The 27541-nt window shown below is 38.0% G+C and overlaps 1 long non-coding RNA gene across 4 annotated transcripts in view; it reads right to left on the bottom strand.

Moving 5' to 3' along the window:
* Window positions 1-27541, bottom strand: part of LOC110400882 — a 233778-nt gene that overhangs the window by 69054 nt on the left and 137183 nt on the right. For all 4 annotated transcript variants that reach the window (XR_002440121.1, XR_002440122.1, XR_002440119.1 and 1 more), the window contains 2 exons: window positions 16303-16385; window positions 16-151 (listed from right to left, as the gene is read on the bottom strand). This is a non-coding gene — a long non-coding RNA (uncharacterized LOC110400882). The remainder of the gene's footprint in view (window positions 1-15; window positions 152-16302; window positions 16386-27541) is intronic.

Below are 27541 nucleotides of genomic sequence, written 5' to 3'. Positions count from 1 at the left end.
ATTGCCAATAATTACCTTTTGATGTGATTCAGAAATAAAAAAAACCCTCCAAAAATTCCTGAAGAGTCCAGGCGGGGTATCCAGCCGAACAGCTGACTGGTGCATCGCGAAGTCATCGATGTGCAGCATCTTCCAAGGGAATGGTTGTTAACTTAAAGAAATAATAAAAAATATCATGATTAGCACCAACAGAAGGTACCAAACCTCCAGCAGGAGTTACGAGTTCTGATATTTATTTAATTGTGTGACAAAAAGAACAGCCGTCTTTATTATGATTAGTAAAATTAAAGTGGTTTTCATGAAGTTTGAGCATGTCTGTTTTCATGTAATAGCTTTTCACACCAACAGTGGTAAAACGAAACTGAAAATCTGACCCTGAGATGAAATCACGATTTTTTTTTTTCCCCCGTGACAACAGAATGAAACAAGATTTCAAAGGTATATCTATGGGAACTGCTGAGTCACGGCCTGAACCACTGATTGAGCACCTGGAGGAAAGACCCAGTCAGCCCTGGGAGCACAGGTGAAGGCAATTCACCTGTGTGATGGGAAGGCCTCATTTAAGGGCTGACTGCCTCTGAGGAAGGATCTTTTTCTGGAGATTACTTCTTGGTGGAAGCCTCTTCCTGCGAACCCAGAATCTTCTGATCTGGGTGAGCGATCCCTTGTAGCACCTTGCTATTGTGCCGGTACTTCCACCTCTTTTCTAACAGCTTTTCCATCGTGTTGATCCTTCCAATCGCTACATTATATAAGTCCATTTAAGAGTAATGAGTTTAATTCCTTCTTCAGTAACATGTATCTTTCATCTAGCACAGTTTAAGTCATATATATATATATTTTTTTTAAGAAAATCAGGCCTAATATTTTAAGATCAGTTTTGATTTTATAATAATGTCCTTAGGGAAGTCCTATGTGCGTTCTCATAGAACAACAGTAAAATGGTTAACTCTAATCTGACTCTGAGTTCAAGTTGTGTCTTTTCCGCAGAATTCCTGTGTCTAACAAACCTTGGACAAATTCTTCTATCTAGTTCAGAACTCTCCATTTATTTTAGCAAAGCTGGTTATATTCTATTCTTGAAGTGCCATAGTGATCAGGACCTCCACCTAGAATGCTTTCAACTAGAATTCTGACAGGTTATTTTCCACTTTTTTGTCTGTGATGCTAAAATAGATTATCATAGATTACGAGGTAAATAGCGTGAAATAATACGCTTTTTGCTTCCTCCCTCAAATCCTCAACTTTTAAGATACATGTAGAACTAAGTGAAAACAAAAAGTAGCTTATTAAAGTGGACTTCAATAATTGTTCCGTGGAGAGAATGATATTTCATGTTCAGTGACTGAATCTCAGTGTGATATTGCAGAGTACGCTGCCAGGAAAACGTGGTATGTATGATTGAATAAAAATGTCCCAAGAACAACTGAAATAACTATCTTTGTATATTTCTGGAAAAAAAAAGCTGAGGTTCGACGCAACAAAGCCTCACAAAGAAATACACATTGCTGCTGAAAAAATAGAGCTAGAGCTCACAGTATTAACTGCACCTTTGGACTAAAATTTGTATGTTAAATAGCAGAAAGGAAGCTCTCCCATCGCAAATATGCACATTTTCTTGTTATTATTAAAAACAATAGGATTCCTCACAGAGTTAAAAAAATAAAGACCTGAAGAGTGATGAAGATGGAGAATCTCTTTTCTGCCTTATTAAATTACGGCCCACAACAGGCTTCATTTGATGATGTTCTTAATGGCTTCGAAAAGATGTGCAAGCTACGGGTAATTGGTGAAGAAGTAAAAGGTTTCTTGACTATTTTAAGATATTGTTGCAGCTCTAAGGACTGACTGTAGATATCACCTTTGGCACACCTAAACGTACTTGAACGCTAACAGCATGCCGTCAGATGCACTTTCACAAGCCCTCTTGTGTTAGTCTTCTTGAGCTGGTTTCAAACTATGTAATCCTTATGGCAACTGGGGATGTCCAGCATCTTGATAGTAAGCGTAATATAAAAACCACAAACGAGAATCAAACTTGTACTGCGGTTCAACTGAATAATGCAAATCTTGTATTCTGTTAAGTGTGGCTTGCACACGTATTGTGATTTCAATATCTTGCTATGCTACTCTGCTAAATCAACATCCCATGTAACATTAAGTATCTACAAGCAAGTCGGTATTGAACACGAGACCTCTATGTATGAAATATCCAAAATGAAGTGTTCAAAGAGTACAGGAGTCTTACAGAGTTATAACAGTTATTCACCTCTTTGATACTGAGACTTAAGCTGTTTCTTGAGAATGGTGGGGTTTGCTTCAACTTGAGTAATTCCAGGAAGAGCTCTCCTGTTCTCCTTCTCGGTTGGGTACTACCATCCTGATCTCTGCCTAACTGGAATTAGCCTTCGTATTGTGTGCAGAGGACAGGTAGACCATTCTAAGTGCCACATGAATCACAGTCTTTCATTTGACCGCAACATTTTTAGGCATACTATTAAAAAATGTCAGATTTGGAAACCTTTCATTTGACATTTATCTGAACAACCGTAATGTAACTGTATGAAAATGTCAAAGGAGAATAAAGCTGTATTCTTATCTGTACAAATATCAAGTGAATGGTTGTTTCCTCTGATATTTAGGGTCTGAAAGGGTAGAGGTCAAGTGAGGTGCCTCCCCTCACAAAGGTTAATGGTGGTGATGAACCAGGATAGGAAAGAATTCTAAGGAAATACATCTCACCCGAACCATGGAGCTTGTCGCTCTAAGAAGCTCTACCTACTGACTCAAAGAGAATCCTTTAAGGTAGCTTAAATGCTTTGCCAATGCAATAGCTAATTCCTGCCTGCTCCCCCAAAGGCTGCTTGTCCATGACAGTTGGTTTGGTGTGTTTGTTTATTCGGATTTTTCCTGTGAAGAATGTTGTCCTTTCTAGTTCCATTTTTCCCTTTTCTAAATAAGAAAAGCTTGCTTGCTACTCTCTTACTCAATATTTTACTCTCTTACTCAAATTTTACTCAAATATCGATCACGAGGGAGGGATAACGTGGTTTTGTGCTTAAGCAAATGCAGTCCAGATTTTTAGAGGTTCCATAATTATTGGAAGCATGTTTGAATTTTTTCGTGTTTTTTCTATTTGAAAGTAAAAGCAAATTTCCTGGAAGAGATAAAACAAAAAATGACTTTCTTTACAGGTTCTTGCATTCACGGAGCTGGGAATAAGGAAGCTCCTGCTGAAATTGATCATTGTTTGCAAGTTATGTCAATTTCCTCTTTGATGCTCATCATCTGTAAGTATTGAGATGTCTAATTCCTACTGACATAATTCTTCACTCTACAGTCAAGCAGAGCACTCTTCCACAGCTCTGACAATCATTTTCTCTGTAGCCTTCTTTTCTATGTTGATGTTTGCTTCTTGCAAGGTCATAAAACTTTGGAGGATATCCTGGCTGAACAAGTCTGGCATTTGTGGTGTGAAGAGGTATCTGTAACTACCAGTAGGGGTACCGAGGTAGCTGTAACTTGCAGTCCCTTTTATAAACCTCTTCCATATTATGTTTTACTGTTAGATCGGAGAGACGTTGAAGTAAACTAGTCGCTCATTCCCGAGCCTACTGATACTAAATTATTTTAACAGTATTTAGCCATTAGAAATAGTAAGACACCATTCCATTTCTAGAGACAATGCATTACAAAGTCACCACTTCACAAGTCGCACGTATAAGCTCAAAAGAGATTCCCGAGAAGACTATTTTGCTGCCCTCACCATGTAAAGGATGCCGTTGCGTTGAGCCTGCTCCCGCACTATCTGTTTTATCAGCAGATAGCTGTGGACTTTGTGCTGCCAAACTGCCCTGTGATCTGTGTCAGGCCTACATTTAAAGAGGCATCCTCACGCACTTACTTCTAGAGCCTGTCTTTTGCACTGAGTGTCTCACAACACATCAGCACATCAGTACTATTGTGGGTGACTGACTGAGAGTGGTGTGAATGTGCATACAATTCATCTCACAACCCTGTATTGAAGTACTATCTGTGGATGTTTGCTCTGCTTACATCTCAGAATATGGAGAAGGGAGATGAACCCAGGTATTCCACTTTTCTGCTGAGCGCTCAACTGACTAAACTACTAGTTACATTGCAGATGAATTCTATTTGAATAGGGACAATAAAGATATAAATGAAAAAAATCCAGATTCTGTATGCCCCTCATACTGAGAACAATAACTTCTGTTCTCTTTGAAACTCATCTCAGGTAGCAGTAGAAGAGAGTTCCTTGCCCGGTAATTTTTTTGGTAAGCCACTTCATATGTAAGAACAATGACACATCATTAATCTAAAATTGTAATGTTCATGACTGTAAGGATTTCCAAAATAGCCAAGATCTGTTCATTGATATCAAAAGAGGTCCCAAAGTCAATTTGTCTACGAAAGACACCATAACACTCCAACACCATTAGGTCTCGGCCTGGGAGCCAAAAGTTTACCATACACATCAATAAGCCAACTATCCACATTCTTCCTCTAAAGCATAAAAGAACTCTTAGTTTTTTAACCATTTGTAAATATGCAAATAGTATTCCCTTATACGATTTTAAATATGTGGGTGAAATGATTATAAATTTGGGAATGTTGAGATTCACAATCCCAAGTGCAGATTCTCTTACATACTCTAAATGCAGACTGAAAAATTTCAGCATAGTAAGAAATGCTATTTCACAACATCTGCTTCAAGTACATTATAATAATGGAACGACGTAATTGTGGACTAAGAGCAAAAACGAGGAAATGGCCGCTAATCGTCTTATTACCACTGAAAATAAATAAGTCCTTACAACTCATTCTTCTGCTACCTGGCTGGTAAATCAGTGTGCAAATGTATATACATATATGTAAGTTAAATAAAATAAAGTGAAAATAATAAAATAAAACGCCTGGCTTGAACAATTGAACTACAAGAGAAGGGGAGGGAAGGTGGGGAAAACACACCATGCTACCTTGGAATTGCAGGGGAACATTTTTCGTATGCCTCATGTGGCACTCATTTTACCTGTCCATCACAGTATCCTAAGTAATGCTACAAGTCTGAAAAGCCCTCTGTAGGCAGTACCTTGGCAATTTCTTAAGACATGTACAGCTGAGTAGACCTTCAGCCCTTCCTTCCTCTCACCTTTTCTTTGCCATTCACTCCTTAGATGTAGGATTCTTCCTGCACTGCTGGGACTTCATCGTCTGGAAAAGCATGAGATCCTCTAAGTCTAAAACTTATGTCTTTAGCATCTTGAGCAGCAGCAGGGCTCTCCCTGAAGGCAACAAGATTTGTCTTTCTTCTACGTTGCATGTTGTCCGGGATGTTGGCCTCTGAGGATCCCTACTCCACTAATTACCCGATCACAGGGTAACCTGGGCAGGAAGAAGAGCAAGGAATTCCACAATCTAAAACGTCATTTTGCAATGCTGCCTAGGGTATCCAAGTCTGAATGCAATTTCTCTTGGTACTTGACATGTATATGTATGTTTTTTTTACCTCTTAATTTCACTGAAATTTCATTCCTGGCACAAGCAAGAGAGTTTAGCTTAGATTCACATAGTCTGTGAATAGCTTGTATGAGTCTTTTCAAGCAAGCAGTGAGTAAGGATGACATAGAAGGGCCTAGAAACAGGCTTGAGTTGTTTCTTCCCCATAAGATATATTAGTAAATTCAACATCTTTCTGTATTAAACTCTGCAAACATAGGAAGATGTGTGAAATGAACAAAGTATGTGTGCATAAGCATGATGGGTAAAGAGTGTTGATGTTGAACCTGAAATGAAACTAAGGAAAGCATATGATGTGTGAAACATATGGCAATGCATATGTATGAAGTTTGGATCAGGATATGCATCACAAAGTAGTAATAGTTTTTTTATTCTGGGAGCAGAGAGTGATAAAGCAAAGGGGAATAAGAACTTCACACTAAAAACAAGAGAAGTTGGAATCTCCTTCCTCTTTGCTATTTGGCATTTCCTCTTGAGAGAAGCGGAGGAAGTATTTAAATATTTTATAACCTTCCTTATTGGAACATACATCTCTTTATTACATTTTTGGAAGCATGTGTTCTATTTGAAATCATTATGGATGTATAAATATTTTTAGGAGATGATTATTCTCTGTATGTAGGTGGAGAAGAACATCGAATTAGTGAGATCTTGCTTTCGTGGGTAACAGAGCAGCTGGCATTTTCCCTCCTTTCCTCCGCCTCCTCAGCTAAGGGAAAACACCTCTCATCCTCAACTTTAATTCCCAGAATAAAATAAGAAACGGTTTAATGGTTTTTACTTCCCTCTTTCCATCTACTTCAGGTAATACTGAAATTTGTTTGCAGTTTTTTCATCAGACCACTGTGAAAGTGCAGGGAACAAAAAGGAATGGCACAGGGCTAACACGGAACTGTAGAAAGCAGAGGAAAAAAAAGATCTAGTCTGCTTCCTTGACTAAATTTCTGATTTGTTCTCAAAGACATTTATTTATGACGATTCAAAAATCGCACCTAATCTCCTGTACCCTTTACACATAAGCATTCAAATTCAGATGCTCATCAGGAGGGCCATCTCCTCTTTATCTAGTATATGAAGCCCAGGTCACACCGTCATGAGAATTCATTTTATGTACAACTGCCAGTTGGAGCTCTGCAGCCTTCCCCTTCAGTATTCAGTGATGGTGGATATGAAAACATCCACCAGCGGTGCTGAAAAAAAGAGCATATCCCCCAGTTCTTATGAAGCAGAAATGTATTTTAAAAGGGTTCGAGTACAAGAAATCTACTCAAGATCGTTGTTTCAAAAAGGCTGCAAAGACTTGCTTTTCCCTGCCCTATACAAAGATGTGGCAACAGAGCAATGAACAGCAACAGATACTACAGCTCTAGTTTATCCAACTGAAGCCTTGGAATCTTTTAAATCTCTTCCGTCTACTATTTTGTAAATATAGGCATTCAACAAAGTTCAAACTTCATACTGCTCAGAGGTCTACTCTGTTCACCTCTCCTTCCGTGTACTGTTTTCTGGACTACGTACCTCGTTAGCTAACGTTTAAGTAACCAGACTTAACGGAACAATGCTGAACTATTGCACCTGAACATCTGGCTCAATACAGTCTTCAAGAAACCAGTGCAGAAAGACAACTTCATCTTTTCCTAAAAGACCAACTGCTTTCCCTCATTTTTACTCGTGGATAAAAGGAAAGGACAAGTGTTTAAATCTAAACTGAATAAAAGAATTTGCCAGGATTCAGAAAAGGCTCGAGACAGGGTGAAAATGCAAGTAGAATATAATCAGGCAATAAACAGAATATCATTGTTTCATTACATTCAGCATACTAATTTTACTAGGAGACTATGACTAATAGAGTGAAGTATCTGTGTTATAACTGGCCATGACTGACACCGCAGTGTATTTTCAAATTAAGACGGCTAACAACGTAATTCAGGCAAGCAGAGATAGCCACAAAATCATCATGATAGCTAAGTTCCTCATTCTAAGCTAGCTAAAGAGATTTGCTGTCTGTCAAATCAGAGATAAACTATGTGCTGCCGTTTCTTTCTCATTTACTCTCAAAGCTTTAATATGAAATACAACATTTTAAAATGGATCCAACCTTTAGAAAAAGATGTAAAATAAAACTGTATTTTATTCACCTAATTGATGCACTTTTCACTTTGGCTCCTTATAAATACTGAGGGCAATATACAAATTTTAAATCTGGAATTATGTTTGGAATTTTGAAAGATGCCACATTCGCTGCTCTTCAAATTACACACTTGTGTAGTAGCCATGGCAATCTGCAGATCGAGAACTGCTTCAATAAGTGCTCTGAAGAGTCTCTAACGCTCATGTGTTTGCAAACCCTTCCTGATTCCCCATCATTTCTCAGTTAGAAAGCAATAAAGCTGAGGGTTTCAGATTAAATAATCAACTTGGAGTTACTGTATGCTTTTTAACAGCTTACTGGGCAAAGATGTAGTCCACGCTTCCTGCGCCTTGCCTTTTTTAACTAACAAGGCTGTTCATAGCACCCCATCTTTTCATTATGTCTTATCCCAGGTTAAATACAAAACAACAACAACAACAAAACCAAAAAAGAGTCAAAACCTAAAAAACAAGCCACATACAACAACAACAAAAACCCGAGCTACAATACATAACTAATAAAACCATGCTAATTGCCAAATTGCACTGCTTTATTTCTTTCCGTGATGTATCACTAAGCCCAGCGTTGCAAAAATTCTTTGCATTTGTAATCTTAAGTCATCTGAAGACAAGAAGCAAGTCTTTTCTATATTTGTACAGCTCCCAATACAGCAGGAATTAGGCACGGATTAAGCCCTAATGTCATATAGAAACTTTATTGTTGTCATCCATACTAAGCAAATCTATTTGCTTAAAAGAAAGCAAGTTGAATAACCAACAATATTTAATACATCCTTGCCTTTTACTTCACTAATACCACATACATTACAGTAAAATGACACTGATGTAAATCTGAACAGACCCTAATATTTTTAGAAGAATTAATCCAAGTGGATGTAGATGTTTACAGAGAACAACAACAACAACAAAAAAAACACGTTCAAAATTCACTGGCAAAATGGCATAAATGGCTGTTAGATATAAACATTTATTTTGTCCAGGACAGACGTGAGTCAGTTCTCCGGAATATGAAGCCCACTGATAATCCTGTACTACAATTTATTTCACTTTTACAATACTTATTTACTGCCTTTCTGCAGATGCACAAATTAATTAAGCTGATTTTGATTAATAGGTTCTTTGTAAGCCCAGAGTAGTAAAGAGTCATGAACTGCAAAGTCTTAATTTCTTGAGATTTCGATTCCATATGATCTATCAGATTTGGCTACAAGAGCGAGCTGACTGCTTGCGAGAGAAGTGTCACTTTCTGGTCACTGGAATCCAATGATGAAATATGTACACGCAGAACATTCCAAAATAGCATAGCTGTCGCTATGACTGCATGGCACTTTGTCTCCATATCGTTGGTTTTAGAAACATTACACAAAACGAATTGCATCAACCTTTTGTTTCCTTTCCTATCATTTTTTTTTAAGGTAGCCCAGGAGGTTCCTGACGGAGTTGAGATGGAGCAATAAGTACAGATTTTCCTGAGTATCCCACAGACATGTAAGTCATTTGGTTCACATGTGGGTGGTCTTTGACTTATTCATCTAGTTCTGTTATAGGCTCTCTAACACATCCAACCCAATTAGACAGATGCACAGTGTGGTCTTTACAAAATATCATTCAGCCTTGTATCTTGCAACAAGCAATTACAAGTCATCTTCAGGGCATTGATTTATCTCGCATTGCCCTACCAATTTAACGACCTTATGATTTATACTGATTATGGAAGTCTCTACTTGGCAAGCAAAGTAATTATCCATCAATCTTAAATTCTTTAAGGGAAGAAAATGTTTATTTTCTGTCTGCATAATTAGTTTTATGTCATTTTTAATGTCATGACTCCCACATGCATTGAAGATATATGTAGTGACTCCTAACGTCTCACAGAATGTCAATTGAAAATGCAATTTGACAACAGGCTTAGCTTCTATTGTCTGAATACTTGGCATTATATAATTAAGACGGTTAAGTCCTCTACTTGGAAACTCATGGATTATCCTAGCACGAAATGATGGACAAATATCTGTGATCCAGTCACGAAGCCCTGTAGAAAACCCTGAGTGACAAAAATAGCTTATTTTATTTTAGTACATTTAAATATCACCTCTAGACGTAGAGATTGAGGATCACCCCCTGCATGGCCCCTAAGCACTAAGGGGTGAAGCAAATGACCTCTCTTTGCCTCTCTGTCACTGCTTTTTTTTTCTTTTTTTTTTTTTTAAAGTTGTTTGCTTTAGAATAAGAACTCCAGCGCTGTGTGTACCTATTTGTTTTGAAAGAAAATGGGCTTTGACTGAGAAAAAAAAAAAAAAAACAACACCAAAAAAAAACATCAAAAAAAACCCCACCAACTTAGGCTCAGTTGCCTTATTTTCCAGACTAAAACATTCTACTTGGTGTTCTGGAAAACTCAAGTAATTTTGGAACTGTTTTCATTTTTAACCGTAAAGCTCCTTAAAAACCGAAGGATTCTTAAAACCTTAGGATTGTGGGGAGACTAATATCCAAGACGAGGGACTGAGGATTACAGATGTGCCACTGAGTTCCCCAAACCTTACTTTTCTGCCCTGCTCCTCAAAGCGCAGTCACAAACAAGAGATCCAATCACTGCTCTTAACGAAAAAGATCAAAATAAACGTTAAGGTGGTATGTCAATCCCGAGATTGATCTTTAATGTGCCCTCGTTAACAATCTCTGCATTTTAAAGACCCATAGCCTAGCAGATGCATAAGATGACAAAGTCCTTTGCGCACATTTTGAGTTTGATACGAAGGCTCACTACTCACAAAAATTAGCGTGGATGGAAGTGATGGTTCAGGCTGGGCACAGATACGAAGAGAGTAAGTTTCTAATGTGTATAACATTGATCATACATCATCAGTGATACAGGTGACCTATCGCACCTTTCATTACACACAAAAACTTCTTTTTCTTCCAAAGGAAAAAAAAACAACACTTTTTTTTTTGCCTCCCTCCCCACCTTTCTCTAATCAAAAGTTGTTTTTAATTAGGAATAAAACCAACGCAAAATTTACAATCATAACCACTGCCATCCATGCAAGGCTTTCAAAGTGAAAAAAAACAAACACCGAATGTTTTTCCTCACATTCTTACCACTACCAATTTCAAATATCTAAGCAACTCCATTTATCCAAGAAGTAATATGGATACATCTGTATCCGTACTACTTAAAATTATTCATACTTAAGTATGGATGCTTACACACCATGTAAGTAGTATCCACGCTACTCTTTTAGGACAGATTGTACACGATTCAGGGTGCCTAGCTTTTGGCCCTGGCTATCTGCTGATCCCCCAAGCGACGCTCCGTTGCCCTAATCATTATTGTACGCTTTAAAATTTTCAAAGTGTCTGCAATAACGCGGAATATCTGAGAGTTTGATTTCTTAGCACAAAGTGGAGGGACTGGCACGAGGTTGCATAGAATCATAGAATCATTTGGGTTGAAAAGACCACTGAGATCACCAAGTCCAGCCCCAATCCACCCCCACCACGCCCACTGACCACATCCCTCATTTATGTGTTTCTTGAACACCTCCAGAGATGGTGACTCCACCACGTTCCTGGGCAGCCTATGCTAGTGCCTCACCACTCCGAGAAGAAATTTTTCCTAATATCCAACCTGAACCTCCCCTGGAGCAACTTAAAGTCATTACCTTTTGTCCTGCATTTGAGAGTCCTAAACATTCTGAGATAGTTTTTTTTTAAAAGACTCCGTAGTTAGAGGAAGTTAATTTTTATGCACTGCCACTCATTGTAGTTCTCGGAAGCACTCCAACTCCAGCTGTATAATAACTGAAAGTAAACCAAGGCGCCTGCTTCCTGGCCATCTTTAGCAGTTTAGATATACCTTGTGTAACAGGATACAGACTACAAATAGCACAAATCTCAATTAAGCAGTTTTTACTTTCTGTTCACATCCTAAGTGTACACTGTGAAACAACATCTAGCTCCAAGAAAATATTGCAGTATTAAGAGAAACAGCTTTGAATCAGGCCCAAAGAAAGTATAGAAACATCTACTACAAAGCAAGTAAGTGAAAACAGAAACACAAAAATAGGAGCACTGTAAATCAGTTTCTAATTATGGAATTAAACGTCACCAAATAAGCTATATAGAAATGTTAAGCAAACTTGTTTGTTCACGTAAAATTTACAGATTTTAGACATTTCATTTAGTATTCACAATTATGTTATGAAAGTACGGAAAAAATAACATAAAATACAGGAATCAGACAGATTTCAAGCAACAGTGTTAATGGGGAACCTTACTAATTGGAGCTTTTTCCCCCACGCAGTCTAATAATGTTGTTTGAATGTTTATCTCATTCAGCCAGTTTAAGTGTGAAAACTTCAACGGCTGTTTAATAAACTTTCATTTTAATACAATCAAATGCAAGGTGATGCGTACATAGAAGCTATTGCTGTACCTCTTATTGACAGGATGGATGGAAATGCCTATTACCGACATGAGTCTGTATATACAGGCATCAGGGTTATCGCTACTCCCACAGTGATGCTTTGCTCAGGTATCTAATTTAATCCTGGCATTCATAAAATGAAGACAGCTGATGAGGATCGACCATGTAGAATCTTACAAAATTACTGGATTATCAGATGAATTTGGATGGCCACCTTTGAAATGAGTTATAAATTAATTAGAAATCACAATTTACTTTTATTAGTTGCTCAAGCTAAAATGCCACTTTGAACTAGCTTGACTAAGGTGAGAATGCACATTCCATTAGCACACTCTGTAACACAGAGCAAGATCTTCAAACAAAGGCCCGGGGCGAATAAGTGGCCCCGATAACGGCTCGAATATCTGAGGCAAGATTATCAAGTTACTCTGGCCTTAACCTGGGCAGGTGTCATGGAAGAAGCAAGTCAGCAAAGATGATCTTTTGTGACAATGTGGAAAGAACAATTTAAAAGCAAAAAGTGCTAGGTACACTGAAAGTAGTTGGGAATTAGATGTTTGCACTCAAGGCAGCGCATTTATTGGAAAAATGAAAACAAAAAGATGCATGGTAGCAAAGATCGTAGTCATTGTCATGTTTTTAAATTAGCAGTATTATTTTTTAGACGTTAGTTTTTAGCCCTTTCAAATTAAAGCATATTTATAGCAAAACACGATTTTATTATGCTTAGATTATATAAGTTGTGAATCCACTTTTTTTTTTTTTTTTTAAATTTTCTCAGGGCAGAGTGTTTGTGGAATACTCTGTAGATTGGGAAATGTTTTTGGACAATCTGAAAAGCAGTTATTTTCCAATTTTTTTAATACATATTTAACAATCAATATATTCTAATATGAGACTTCAGAATGTGAAATATCTTTTAAGTGTCTGGTTAGCATCAGGGTTTGGAGGGTGAGGTTCTATCACCAATTGTCAATTTCCACACTTCAAAGTTTTGTACTGTTTTGTACACGTACACAATCTTGTATGTACTAAGCACACAATCTAGGAAACTCACAATGTAATTCTAATGATTTTTTTTCATTAAATATTAAAATGTATCCTATACCTGAACTCAGTCTTTAATACATGCTGTATCTTTCTTGAAATACATCAATGTATTGCAGCTTACAGCATCCTGAAATTGCTTTTTTTGTCTGCTCTTCTGCATGTGTAATCCTCCTTAAAAACATTTTTCTTACACTGTAGATACATTCCAATGAACATCACTGAGATCTTGATTTTAGATAAGTACTGCTGGAAAGACGAGCGCATAACCCTATCTGCAAAACCATTCAGCTAGCCTACCCTTCCTACTTGCGTTCTTCCTATGTAACTGTCTTAAGTATTTCTAGGGACCTATCGCTTGGTATCTAGAAGCATCTATTTGCCAACAGTATTTTTCAAGACACTGGATTATACTATAAAACAATTCTGAAAGATTTATTCAGACCTGGCACATGAAACAGACTCCCTCACCCTTTGCAGAGGCACCAAAGAGAGAAAGGAAAACCTTACGGTATTTAAAAACATTTTTGAGATCTGCGTGGTGATTCATCAGTTAATTTTATCAGAACTGATGGAAAAGTGAAGCACGTCTCCCATATCACAGGTACGCGTTCTTTCCAAACACTCATGAGGAAAGGGAGAAAAAAACCAAATGATTTATTTCATCTCAATCGATTATTTCCCTAACCTTCATCTCTGTGATTTGTAGAATACAGTGAAGTAGCACATAGAAGGCAAGAAAACCATGAAAACTGCGATACGCGTTTCCTGCAGATTTTTAGGTTGTTTTTTAGTGCTAACAACATTCCTGCTATTTACTGTTTCAAAGTATTTTATCATGAAAAATACAAGAAAGTTTGGTTATGTTGGAAATGTCAGGGCCTTCGGGAAGCAAACGTGGAAAACAGATGTTTGTTGTTTAAGGTTACAATGTAATTAAGCCAATGGGACTAATATTACTTATATGTCATTACTTAAGAAGCAGCTGTTCCTCCCACCTCCTGATTCACTGATTGGATCCTGTGTATTTTCCACCCCCATAACACTGTCTACTTGTCAGTGTAAGTTTCTTCTCTCTCGTAAATTGAAAGCGAAGTTCATTCTCAAAGCCTCAATGAATGGAGGCTTCTAAAGGCATTGTCATTCTTCACCCCGTGTGTAATAGTAGAAGTTTGGTGGTGTTCTGTTTGTTTTGCCTGATCAGAAATTTGGCCCATCTTACAGTTCAAAAGGAAACACAATAATGTATAGGAGGCTCATATTATTTTAAACAAAGTCGCATTAGGACCTTGAAAAAGTGAACTGTTGCTCTTGTAGAGACCAGGAGAAGATACAAGTAAACAACTCCAGAATATTTACAACGAGGAAATGCATACTAATGCCATCTCTTGAAAATGAATGGAGAAACAGGGTATTGGTAGAGATGTCAACAGCATCAAGAAAAGGCTTGTGGCGTATGAATGGAAAAGGCAAGCTTGAGTAGCATAAAGATAACCAGTCAGTACCCGATTTGTCATTTGCCAAATACAGTTACCTAACTTTCATAATGACCAGCATCTAAACCCAGCACCGTAAGAGATTTTTAATGCTTAATCATTAAAAAGAGAAGCAAAGACAATTCAGAGGTACTTCATGAATTCTTGTACAAATCTTACTTATGATCCTGACAGGTTTGACTTGAATGCTGTGAAGTATATGCAGAGAGACAACATATAAAATTCTCATAAAAAGCTAGAGTATGGATGACAAAGTACAGTAGAAATTTCACTGACCACAGACGACAGAAGGGAGAGCTGTTTTCTTTGAGGTAAGGCGCATATTCACTTGATGCTATCGGTTATAGGCATTTATACTGGTGTCTGTCATTGCAGAATCTAAATGGCAGTACGGGAGGGGACAGTGCAAAGAAAGAATGAAGTGCAAGAGGAGTAGAGTGTACTCCAGGAGACCTGTCCAGTAGAGTGGAGCAAAAATAACGATCTTGTGCTTTTAAGAAAGGGATGCTGAATGTTGAGTGCAGGGGAGGAAACAAAGGGACCCGTTTAACTTCATTTGCTGACCTTCTTCAGTTTTGTGAGGTTGAGGAGCATTAGTAACTTTACGGTTGTGTTTGAGTTACATACTCAAAACGTGATACGAAGTACTTCATCGAGAAATGCTAGCTTTGTGCTGAATGTGTAGTAGCGGAGTTTCAAGTGAGGTCAGAACCTCATACTTCCACAGAATGCAAATTTTCAGAAGAAACTGGAGATAGTTCATATGTAAATGCTTTGAATTTGCAAGTACAATCTGTTCTTTCAACTCATTAGCTCATACTTTATGCCCTGCCAAATTGCCAATTATAATAGTCTGAAAGATACAATCTTAAGCAAACTGCAGAGAACAGTGACATTCGTAACAATAGATTATTGCCAAGTATTTTAATATCAGCTGAAAGATACGGGCAGCTTGGGTTGAAGGAGGTAATGAGTCAGAAGACTTGGGGTTATCTGGTTGGATATCACTTCTTCGGTTCCATTTAATTCTTGGTTTGTATTGCTTTAAATACCATAGACCAGAATTTTTTCAATGGTGATTTTGCACTATGGAGCTACATTCAGGGAACTACATATTTGTCATTAGTCTGAGACACTTAAACCATAATTTGCAAGGATGCTGAGCACCCTTGATTTCCCAAGGTTGCAATGAAAGCGTCAGGTTTTTTGGCATTTCTTTTGTACATTTTTCAGATCATCAATAAGCTGAGTATGTAACCTCTTCTGTCATTGAAGCAAAACTGAAGAATGTAGCACTCTTTGAAAAAAAAATGCTCAGCTACAGAACTCTGGGCTTATCTCATGCTCTCACCGCATCACAAAACACTTATTGATTTTGGTATTCAATATTTAGCTGTTGAACCCTGGATTTTTTTTTTTGTCAGTAACAAAGAACATACAACAACAGTCGTGCAACCAACGTGAACGCATATTTTTGGTTCATAAGAAACAGTGCTTTGTAGACCGAACACTATGGTGCTTCCCTACAATAGGTGACAAGAAATTGCTCCACAAATTCTCCTCAGCATTTGTAACAATCCCTTTATATCCATGCATGTACTGGGGCTTACAATTTCATGAAAATGTAATCAAACCACTTACCTGCAAATGTCCACTGAAGTTAACAAAGCTGCATATACCTGGTGCTGCGCTCACTGAAATCAGTAAACTGGAATGTGTACAAACTGTAGAGGGAAAAAGAGGATATTCGCTATTCCAGGCATCAGAAAAATACTGGATGTGAGAGATCTGCAGTTGTGTGAAAAGTGCTGGAGAAGCTCCTTTTACCCACCCCGCTGAATCACCCTTATGTCAGGCTCTATCCGTAACGTTCTTACTCACAGAAATACTCTAGGGCTTTGTGTTTTCTTTTTTTATTGTTAAACCTTGCCTTTCTTCTAAAACTGCAGGAGAAAGGGGGTGCCTCGGAAGCCTGATTTCATCCAGGTACTACCAAAGAGTTTTTTTTTTCCACTTGTGGGAAGGGGCAGAAATAGGAGGACTGTTTTGAAATGAACGGAAATGTAAGCTTATAATGAGTTTACTTGAATTTCAGACTGTATCAGCAAAATTAAATGCGTAGAATTGAACGTTCCCTATGAAATCATGAAGTCATTTGAAGTCGTTTTTTCTTTAAGAACACCGAATATCCAAGAGGCTTGTCAAGTTCACAGTAATTTAGCCACTATAAATGACACCGTACTTAAACATTTGTATGCTGAAGATTGTCTAAGTCCAAAAGTCTGTTGGAATAACGAATCTTTCCTTCCTAAAGATTTATAGCAACTGAATCAAAACACCTGACTGCTCATTTGTGCAGAGAGGTAGAAACCACAGCAGGCAGTAAGTGGTGTAATATAATCAAGTAGAAAATAAGCAGTTATTGAAACAAAATCATATGATGTGAAATGCTTGTGGTCCACCTTGTTTGCGTTCACGCTATCAAAAAGCCTGAACAATCACTGTATAGGCCCTGATGGGGATAGGTGCTAACAAAAACTTCAGAAGTTGCTGATTATGACAGCTAGGGAACGTTCCGATATCCTCCAGTCAATTCAAGGGAGTGGTAGTGCAGCTGGTTAATGCGTAAGCTTCTCAAGACTAGCAGCGCTGTGTCAATACAATTTACCAGAGTAGCTGCACCATCACAGCAATTCATGCCGTCCGCTAACCTTACCAAGCAGTACAGTGGTTTTGCAGAATGATTCAAAATGGAATACAACTTTCACTTAACGTGCCACTATATAAATGTTTCTGATTAAAAAACTTGTCCATTTTCAGCAACATCACCAACAGATGTACCTCATATACGTATACAGTACTGAGCTATCTTTCTTACAGCCTAAAAGGTAATAACGATTACTGCAAACATTAGCAAGTAAAGCCTTGAAGCACTCCCTTAAGATACTATTACTACGTATTTACACAGTGAGAGACTGTGATATAGTCTTAAGTGTAAGCTATTTCTGCAAGTTCTCCAAGAGAGCTAAGAATAATAAATCTTCACAAGAATTTTCTTTTTCTTGGCAATTGACTGTTTAAAGAAAAATCCATGTTATATGTGGGTAAAACTAGGTTCTTTGCTTGGCTTGTGATTTAGGCTTAAGTTCTGATCAATTTTTAAATTCCTGTTTATTTAAAATCTACCCAAAGATCTATTTCTAGAACATACCACACAAAATCTGTTCATTTCCTCACAGTTCCTACAGTTCATAATTGAGAAAGAATAGCTCAAGCATACAATTATTTGAATTTCATTATATAGGAAAAGATGAAAGATGGTAGAGTAAGTTAGAGGAAAACCAAAGAATTAACAAAAAGGGTCAGACTATGTTAAGTTAAAAGTAAAAGCCATCAAAGGGAAAATCTCAAATGCTGAAATAAAAATGATAGAAGACAATTAGGAAAGCTATGGTATGAATATCTTAACAAGACATGCAACCGAAAAGAAAATTATAAAGATGTAGAGAAAAATGACTGAGATAAAATAACAGTAATGAGAGAGAAACCAGCAATGCTTCCAAATGGTGCAGGTGGAGTACCAAGAAATAGGAAGTGGAAAATGGAGTTGTGTGGCAGCTATTAGCAAAGAATGCAATGAAAACTGTGACCCAGACTGTGGATAACAGAACAACAACCACTTCCAGATAATAAACATTGTCAGAAGGTAAAGAAATCAGACAGGGAGAAGCAGCAAAGCTGAGCACGTGTTTCGCTTCTGCATGCAACAGAAAAGCAGAAATAAAATGACTAAATGAAACACCGAAAGTGCGTAGTGCTGAAAAACAGAAGACCAGCGATCCCAAAACATGTTTGTGGACTTCTGCAACGTGGGTTTAGATTTTAATCTCCTCGAGAAGCAACACAGCTTTATTAAAAAAATATGCTATTAATCATAAACTATCTGACAAAATGTATTCCTGCATTTCATATATCACTCTTCACCTTGACCACTGTTTCCTGCGCTTTGTGACAAAATTTATTGTCTCTTGAGTTGTGGCAATCCGAAGCCTTTACAGAACTACGCTGCAGATTCAATTCAATTCCTTTTTTTCAGGGTAAATAACACACCAGAAAGCCCTGGGCAAATTTTTGTAACCAAGGTCACACCACGTGCAGGAGCGCTGGCGCAATCAGAACAGAGGTACAGGATCAGGAACGAGTGCCTAGAAACAGAAACCTCTAGAACTGACTGCCTGGCTTACGAGAACAAAGAATCATATCAGAGCGTGCAGGTAGAAAGGCTGTATGAAGCAGAAATGTTGAAAAAGCACTACGATACTCATGCTCTAATACAGTTTGTACGTGGGACTATAATGCCACCATAATTCACTCAACTGAAAGCAAAAAAAAAAACAACAAAAAAAACCAATCTCCAGCACGTCACAGAAATACTAGGGGGAAAAGGGAAACATTTCTCCTTTTACACTGCCACCGGTGAACATGTAGTACAGCTCTTAAAATCCCTTTCTTATGCATAAAGTGAATAGACAGAAGAAAGGATGCCCTTCGATTCTTAGAATTTATTTGCCTTGAACATAGAGAAGGGAGGTAATAGTTTTTTTCTCCTGTCACTCCTTATTTGTGAGTGAAGGGACGCCTGGGAAGTCACATCTATAGAACAGAATAATGCAGTATGGAGAGAAAAGTCCTCTAGACACACGTGTATGGTAGATAAAGCAATGTGTCAACTGAACATACAGCGAGTAAATTAGCTCAGCTCTTCTGAAAGGATGATTAGTAGTTTGCTCTGTCGGGTTCGACTGGAACGCTCTTTCAAAATCCTTTAAAATACAAATAATATGTAAATAAAATAAACATATAGGTAAAAGTATATATATATATATATATAACATAAAGAGTTGTGTGAGATGTAAACATTGGAAGTACACATAAAGGAAAATATAGATTCTTTGAGCATTACCAACACAGGAAATTCTGAAAATGTTCTTTACCATCTCTAAATCTTTTGACATGACCTTTGTCCATTTAAAGCACGCTGCCTTCTCATTCCTGCCCTCGTATTATCTCTCCTGTTCTCCTGGTATTTACATATTTACACATTCACACTGTGAACCAGAGTGGGGAACTGAGCCCGTTGACAGGTAACCCCACAGAGAAAGTCATGTTTTAAACTTGGTTGAGATTCATAGCCCTGTTACATCTTTAGCTGCGCAGCTAGCTGCCCTAGCATACTGAAAAGTAGGGAGGAATTAGCAGCCAGAGGACAGACTATTAAACAAGCACTGCTGCTGGAATAAATTAAAAAAAAAAAAAAGTACATTCCAGTATGGCCTCAGTCTTCTTGAATGTTAGTTTAATGCTGCTGCTAATCAACAACAGAATGCTGTAGCTAGTTTTATTTTATCTTTTTAATAAGCAGCTCAATTCTAGCGTACTTTCCAATATTTCCAGGTTGTGGACTGTGGGGAACCTTGTAACTTTTAAAATGTTATTTGCAAAAGGATAGTATAGGCCTTAATTAATAGTTTAGATGTTAATGTTTTAACAGTCACACTATTTAAATGCCTGCATGGTTTAAACGGAGTTGAGTTGTTTGGTTTTCTGTTTCTTTGCAGCTGCTCAGTAAATCGAGAAAGAAAAACATTCAAGAGCCAATCAAAATCTGAGTATCCCTTTGATGACATATGGGATTGATAACTACACTGACAGCGAAGCCGAGAATGCCTCAGGATTCAGGAAGCAGAAGTTTCTTACACAGACCAGCTGAGCTGAGGAAGTGAACTATATGATCTTTTTAATTAAAAAAAAAAGAAGAAGAAATTAGCCTAGCAGGAATACATAGTGTCTGATTTGACTAAGTGTAATTAAAAGCTTACGTTTTCAGGGACTTAGGATGAAACCGTTAGAACTGTTTTCTTTGTTGACTCTGAGATTTATGTTACTTGCATGAGACCTCGTGTATTTTTACAACATGAAATGCCTTGACCCTGAGTTATTACGCTTTTTAATCTTTTCCTTTTAAAGCTCAAAGGCAAGACACGATATAGCCTGCAGACTTTTTTTTCCCCCAGAATGGTATGTATATGTCCTGTGCTACAAGTCTGAACCAAGAAGAATAGTTTTACTAACCAGGGTTAGCAACTAACACCACCTGTTAACCACCAAATAAGGAGACACATTGTTCTTTCATTGAGCTCTTATTTGCCTTTAAGAAATCTGCCTAAAAGGGACCTTAAACATTTTCCTGCTACGTTTATTGTCTTTATGGAATATTGTACTTTATGGAAATTTATAACAGACATATTTATAAAACCTACCAAGATGGCAACTGTCTACTCTAAAGTTAAAACGGATATTGTAATTTTATACTATAATACTGATCTAATTAACATGCGAAGGGATTAGCTACTATGACACTGGATGCTATAGAAACCTCAGGTTATACAGATAATTAGAGACTGAAGAGAATTCATGATCCTCCAGGGCATGAATAAGAACAGCTACGCTCAGCTTCTGCTCTAAACCATCCCTTGCAGTAGCTCATCTCTCTTCACTGACTACAGTGAGAGTTTCGAGAGATTTAGCCAAAGCTATAATTAGCCTGCATGCATTCCCACTAAGTACCAGTGCACAGACTTCCATCAAATTCAATGGAACCTGAGTCAAATTGCTAGAGCATTCCTGCTAATACAGTATAGCGTGAGATAGTTTCGCAGACTAAGAATTCTGTTACATTGCTTTTTTGGTAGAATGGCATTCATAGCCTCAACCTATAATTCTCATTTAAAATTTAATTTCTAATATGGAATGAATACATCTGCTAGCCATAAATATTTCTAAAATGTTAATAAAATGATATGACCTCCGAGACATAGAACACTCTCACATCAGGTTTCGGAGGGTGAGATCTGTTTGAATGCAAACAGTATCTGGCATTAAGTTAGGTACGGAGTGCTTCAAACAACTTGGAAAAGAATGTAGTAGGCCACAATGTAGCACTGAACCTAAAGAAAAATACTTGAGTGATACTTTTTCTGAAACCGTTTTCTTGTTAAACCTGAAACATAAGACTAGAAAATGCGTACACAGAAGTAGATTAAAGAATAGTCTAAAATGTTGAATATAAAGCAACACGAGTGCAAACACTAAAAATGGAAAAGGAAGCATCAAGAAAACTTGAGAAAGAGAGTGATCTGACAAATCAACATTGAACACAGTCTGTTCACAAACAGAGAGCGTAGAGCCCCTATGTTAAAAAAAATACCTGAGCTTAACGTGAGACAAAGTTTTTTACTTAGACATACGCTAAAGCTCAAATACGAGGCAGTAAGCTCAAAACTGGCCTTGCTGGAGTGAAGTCATGGTTCCACAGATGCTTCCCTTACCCCAGGAACCTATTCCCATGCACACATCTCTCCTTCTTTCCCCCAACGTTACTCACATGCAGCTCTTTATAAAGCCATGTAAACTACATCAGGGGATCTATCTAGCCTAAAAATAATCCTACAAAAAAAAAAAAAAAAAAACTACACAGGACGGGAATGAACTATTGACAGTGTGGCAGGAACAGCCTGACCTGGTACTCTTACTGGAGAAACAGATGAAAAAACGTTGACCAAATTAGCAAATAATTGTTTAATGTGTTATTCAAATCTAAGTGTTCAGTACTCAGTGAACAGTTCGTAAACAAAGCAAACAGTAGTAGCCATTTAGTGTAGCTACTTTGGAAATGATCTCATTTATCCGACTATAAATGTGACATATACTTCCACCTCTTCTTCTGAAAGAGGAAATATTAGTTTCATGGCAGTACTGTCTGCTTTCAGCTAATGCTGATCTTTACAACGGCCTTCCAGGTCTGTAATAACCGGTTCTGACACAAAGCAGATATTTGAAATAGGTAAGTACTTTCTCCCAAGCTAAATGTGAATGCTCATAGGAACATAAGTTCATTTTGGTTGGTGAACCACACACCTCTAAGTTCTTCAGCCCTGAGTGAAGGAGAAGAAGGAAAAAGAAATGAGGAACCTTTTTCATGATTTTCTTTTTTGCTTATCCAGATCTAAAGGTTTTCTTCTAAAATTTTATACCTGCTCACCAAGCATGGAAAACTGGGACCTCCTGCTAAGCAGCGATTAAGAAACTGCAAAATGTTTGGGGATACTCTAGAAAAAATGCTTATTAGAATAAAAAATGCCATCACCGACGTTAATAAAAACATTACTTGATATTTTAGCATGTAGGAGTAATGAAAAATATTCTAAGTTACGGAGAAAGAATAATAATGCAGATGAAAATAGGAAAGATAAGAGAAGTCAGAGACGATTCGCTAACTAGTCTACAGAAGTCGGGTGGGAAAAAGAGAGGGAGTCAGTCAGTCACCCTCACCGACTCCTCTGCACAGTGAGTGATGAAGAACACACGTATGAATTCAGCTCTCCTGCAAATTTGATACAGATCCGTGAAACGTTCACGCGTTTTCAAGAGGAGCGTTGCATCAAAACTAAGAAAGAGGAGAACAATGTTTGGACATTTTTAAAAGGCCTGACATTTACCTAGTATTTGTGCAGGAGTGTTCTCGTTTCCCACTTAAGACCACGATAATAAAGGTATGACTAAATAGCAGAGCATTTATCTTCATTTCATTGATACCCCTGCAGTCCTGAAAGTCATTCTGAAGGAAGGCGATCGCTCAAATGCCACAAGCTACACTAAGCCCATCATGCAAGAGGGACTACCCTCACACGCCATTGCTTACTATCTTAGATTGCAGTGCTAACTAAAACTGACAGAGAAAATGTGTGCTTTTTCCAGCTGCCATTTCTTTCGTGTTAGCCTCTAAGTCTAGTGTCTGCCTCTGAGTGTTAGCATACGCATATCTGAGTTCACAGCAAACACTTTTTATAACCTCTGTACACAATCCTAGGTTATACAAGTGTGCTTCCGTAAAACTAAGCCATCTAAAGACTCTTACACAGTGTATTCAGGCAGAATAGGAGCTAACAAAAACCAAACCAATCATTCAACTACCGGCTACTTGTAAGGGCCCAGTCACCATCTTAGAAGGCAGAGGACGAGACCATAAATCTTTTCTTTTGGAGCTTTTGGGATCTTCGCATCCTTTATAATGGCTACACTTTGCTTATGTTTATCTAATAAGCTTATCAAACATAGGACTTTATTTGACACAGTGATAATTCGATTGCCAGTTTGATTTTAACTCTTGATTTTATTGCTCAACGTATTTCATTCAATTATGTTAGGCTTTCCGTAGATTTGTCATTCTGTTCCATCATTCAAAATGGATCTCAGAACTCAAAAAAACATTTAAAAAAATCACAAATTTTAGAAGAAAAAGAGAGAATTTGTAAGTAATTTGTTTAATCTCTGAACATTTGTTTAATGTGATTAAACATTTGTTTAATCTCTGAACATTTTGGAGTCTGTAACAATTGTACTTGCTAGTGAAGTGCAACAGAGGGAGCAGTGACATAAGCTTCAGCTGCCCAAGCCTTTGAGTGTGGCCAAATCCTGACTTGGCAAGACAATCAAGATGTACTCACCCATAGTTAGCCCAAAGCAATACTACTGCCAAAGAAGCACAACTCAAAATAGAGGTTTATGCAGTGGAGTGGTATGCCAGGAAGAGGATCGGGAACACATTACAGATCAACTGCTCTGCGACAACATGGTCCTTGTTTGTTCTTCCAGGAACACGTATTTGGTAACTAATGCATAACACAACCTAATGATAGCTAGCCCCTTGTTACCGTTGGTGGTGTGAAGACAGAAAGCTCTCTGCCAGAAAAAAGACACTCCTACCAGAGGGATTCTCCAATCTCAGAATCCGGTTTCTTTGCCACTCCACGCCGCTAAACGGAATGCCTTAACGCACGTGAAAATTACTCATGCACGTATTGAAACAAGAAGCAGCTCTGTATCATGCATTAGTTTGCCAGCACGCAACCTTCCCTCAACACAAAGGAAAAGCAGCAGAATAGCAAGGCACTGAGTCTCCAACTAAAGGCAGGTTGGAGGCCCGCTGTCCCTATCAGGCTTAGCTCAGAAGCCCGTTTTCACCGTTCCGAAATGGTAGGACAGAGGTTGTCCGCCCCACATTATGCTTTGGTGGCCACAAAATTGCCCTTTGAAATGCTTGTCATTGACTTCATTGAGTTGCTGAGGGATTAGAACGAAAATAACAACTATCTGGATTTTGGTAAGTTATTAATTGTCAAGGCAGAAAGAGTCCTCAGTTATTTTTTTTCTTCCTCACGAGTTACTGCATACTACTTTGCAAAGTTGTGAAGACAAGCTAAAGCCGTTTGTATGATCGTATTGTTTTTAAGTTACACAAAGGCAACAGAATGAATGTCTGCAATCACAGAAGAGATGCATCTCTGCACTATATTTGGAGGGCTTGGGATAGGTCCACAGAGGAAATGACCAAAGGAAATTGCAACTGCGGCAATTCATAGCAGGAAAATATCACTCATAGATCAGTCTGTGCCCTGGGCACGCAGCATGAAAATGTCACGTACTGCTCCCAGGAAGCAGCCTCTCCCATCTGCAGGTTCCTCCCTCAGAGTACTGCTATACTTCTTGCAAACAGGGAAATTCTGCTCCACTTCCCTGGGGTTTTGCCTGCCTGAAGTTTGTAGCTCTTTATTCTCCCCATGTCTGAGGAGCTGAGCTGACCTAATCTTGTCCCCAGCAAACATTCAGGAGTATGTGTAGATATTTTACGCATGAATTTAATAAATGGATTTCCATCAAATATAAACCATGCAACAGAGGAACAGCTTGTATAAAGCCATGCACATATCTGCCGTCATCACAGACCACTCGGGCTTTGCTCTCATGGTTACCGTGATATCATCACAATCCCTCTGAGTGCCTACTACCTTCTCTCTCACCACAAATGTCAATTATTAATGCCTGTTCATCATAAGAACACATCATCTAGAAATGTTTTCTGTTTTTTCTCCCCATATGTCTTAAAAAAAAAAATCGTCTCAATTTCTAACAGAAAAATGACTGGAAAAAAAGTTTGCAGAAAGAATTTGCTTTTTCTAGATTAACCTTCCTGCTAATTACTCACAATGAGTATAGTGGATATTTTTTACTGGAAGAGAGAGATAAGAAAGGCAGGTGGGAAATGTTTACAGAGGCTAAACAACCAACTGCTTCTGGTGCCAAAACAAACAGGTGCAGATTTTATTGGTGCAACAAATACAGAAACAAAACCAAACAAATACACAGTTGATGAGGCATGTTTCTGTACCGCAAAAACAATACCTACGAAGTAAAACAAAATGTTCTTCTTTTTCCTGCTGGAGACACTTTCAAGTTTAGGACACGTCCACTACCTTCTGAACAATAACACTAAGGATTATACCCAGAGGGACTTTCAGAAAGTTGTCCCACAGCAGATGTGCCAGTATTCCTGAGGGAAATTATTTGGCGTATTTCCCTTGGCAGTCTGACCTCAAATGGCAGACCAAGATGTGTGCTAGTGATACAATAAATGGAAAAACTGTCTATCTTGCCAATTCTCCAGTGGGTAGGAAGCATTACCAGTGGGCATCCCCACCTTTGTCACATCCAGAATCATACAACAAGCTAAAATACTAACGTAGATGCAACTTGGAGACTCTTTCCTTCTCTTTAAAGAGAATGCACTTACTATGGTTCAAATATAGAGCAATGTTAAGGTAGGCAAAGCAAAACTAGGCCAGCAGACGCACACCAGCTTCTGGCAGTCCTCTGTCTACAGAATTAGAGCTCATCTGTAGGAACTCACCCTCTCTGGAAAGATATACCACGAATTCTGATCCTCAGCAACAACTGCTTTCCTCAAAAATTTCACGTTCTTAAGCGATAACTCCCATCAACTCCACTGAGAAATTCTAGCCTAATTTTTACCATTCATTTTGGGCTAGATTAATTTCATCTTTTGACTGCTTTCTAGCATCTTAGAACAATAATTTACTTTCCTGCTAGCCTATTTGTTCCATATAGGTCAGCGTAAAATATATGCTTGTTAAGCCAATGCTAAGAACAAAATATAGCTGAAAGTAGTAACAGCCACGAGAGTTCCATGGCAAAACATGAGCACTACCAAATGAGAGATGCAATGAACTCCACTTAAGATTATTCAAAAAGCCTAAATGTTTTCTACAAACGTCCATTTTTCATGAGAGCAGCTTGAAATTAGTTGTGAAGATAACTATGGAATTGTTAAGCAACAGTCCACGCTCTTCTGTTGCTACTTTTGTACACCCAATTTTCCAAATTACATCCAATGGAATAACAAGAATGCTTTTTTCCCCATTGTCTTTTGCAGCATTGGGTTTTGACAGGATTTTTTTGACAGTACAGCTACTGCCCACTTCCATGACATTCACGTGACAGGCAGCAGCAGTCGTTGGCCTGCCCAGGGGAGCTTCTTGTAAGACTTACTTCAAACCTGTAGCTTTGTGTAATATACTTTCAGATTTCTGTCTGCGTAACTAACACTATGGAAGAAATTCCTTGTCCTGTGCCAGCTAGTGAATGTGACAAAGGCATCTTTTTAAATAGACAACAATTAGCATTAGGGCATTTATTCAGTGCAGACTAAATAAAGAACTGGAAGACATATGACCATAAAGAATACATACAGAAAGTTTAGGGAGATCTGAACTACTATTAAAAACAGATGGCATGACTCATTTGTTAAACTGTCAAGAAGAATCAAGTTGATCTTCTGTAAAGTAACTCAAAGTACTCTACCTGCACAATGAGTTCTTGCCTATACTTCAATTACCCGCTCGAAAAAGGTGTGGAATTTAGCTCAAGCTAGATGAAGGCACTGTAACTCCTTCCAACTTCTCTT

Source organism: Numida meleagris, chromosome 6 (genome assembly GCF_002078875.1).
Source record: "Numida meleagris isolate 19003 breed g44 Domestic line chromosome 6, NumMel1.0, whole genome shotgun sequence".
Classification (NCBI taxonomy): domain Eukaryota; kingdom Metazoa; phylum Chordata; class Aves; order Galliformes; family Numididae; genus Numida; species Numida meleagris.
Note: the sequence above shows the minus strand (reverse complement) of the source record. Positions and strands in the feature narration are given on the sequence as shown.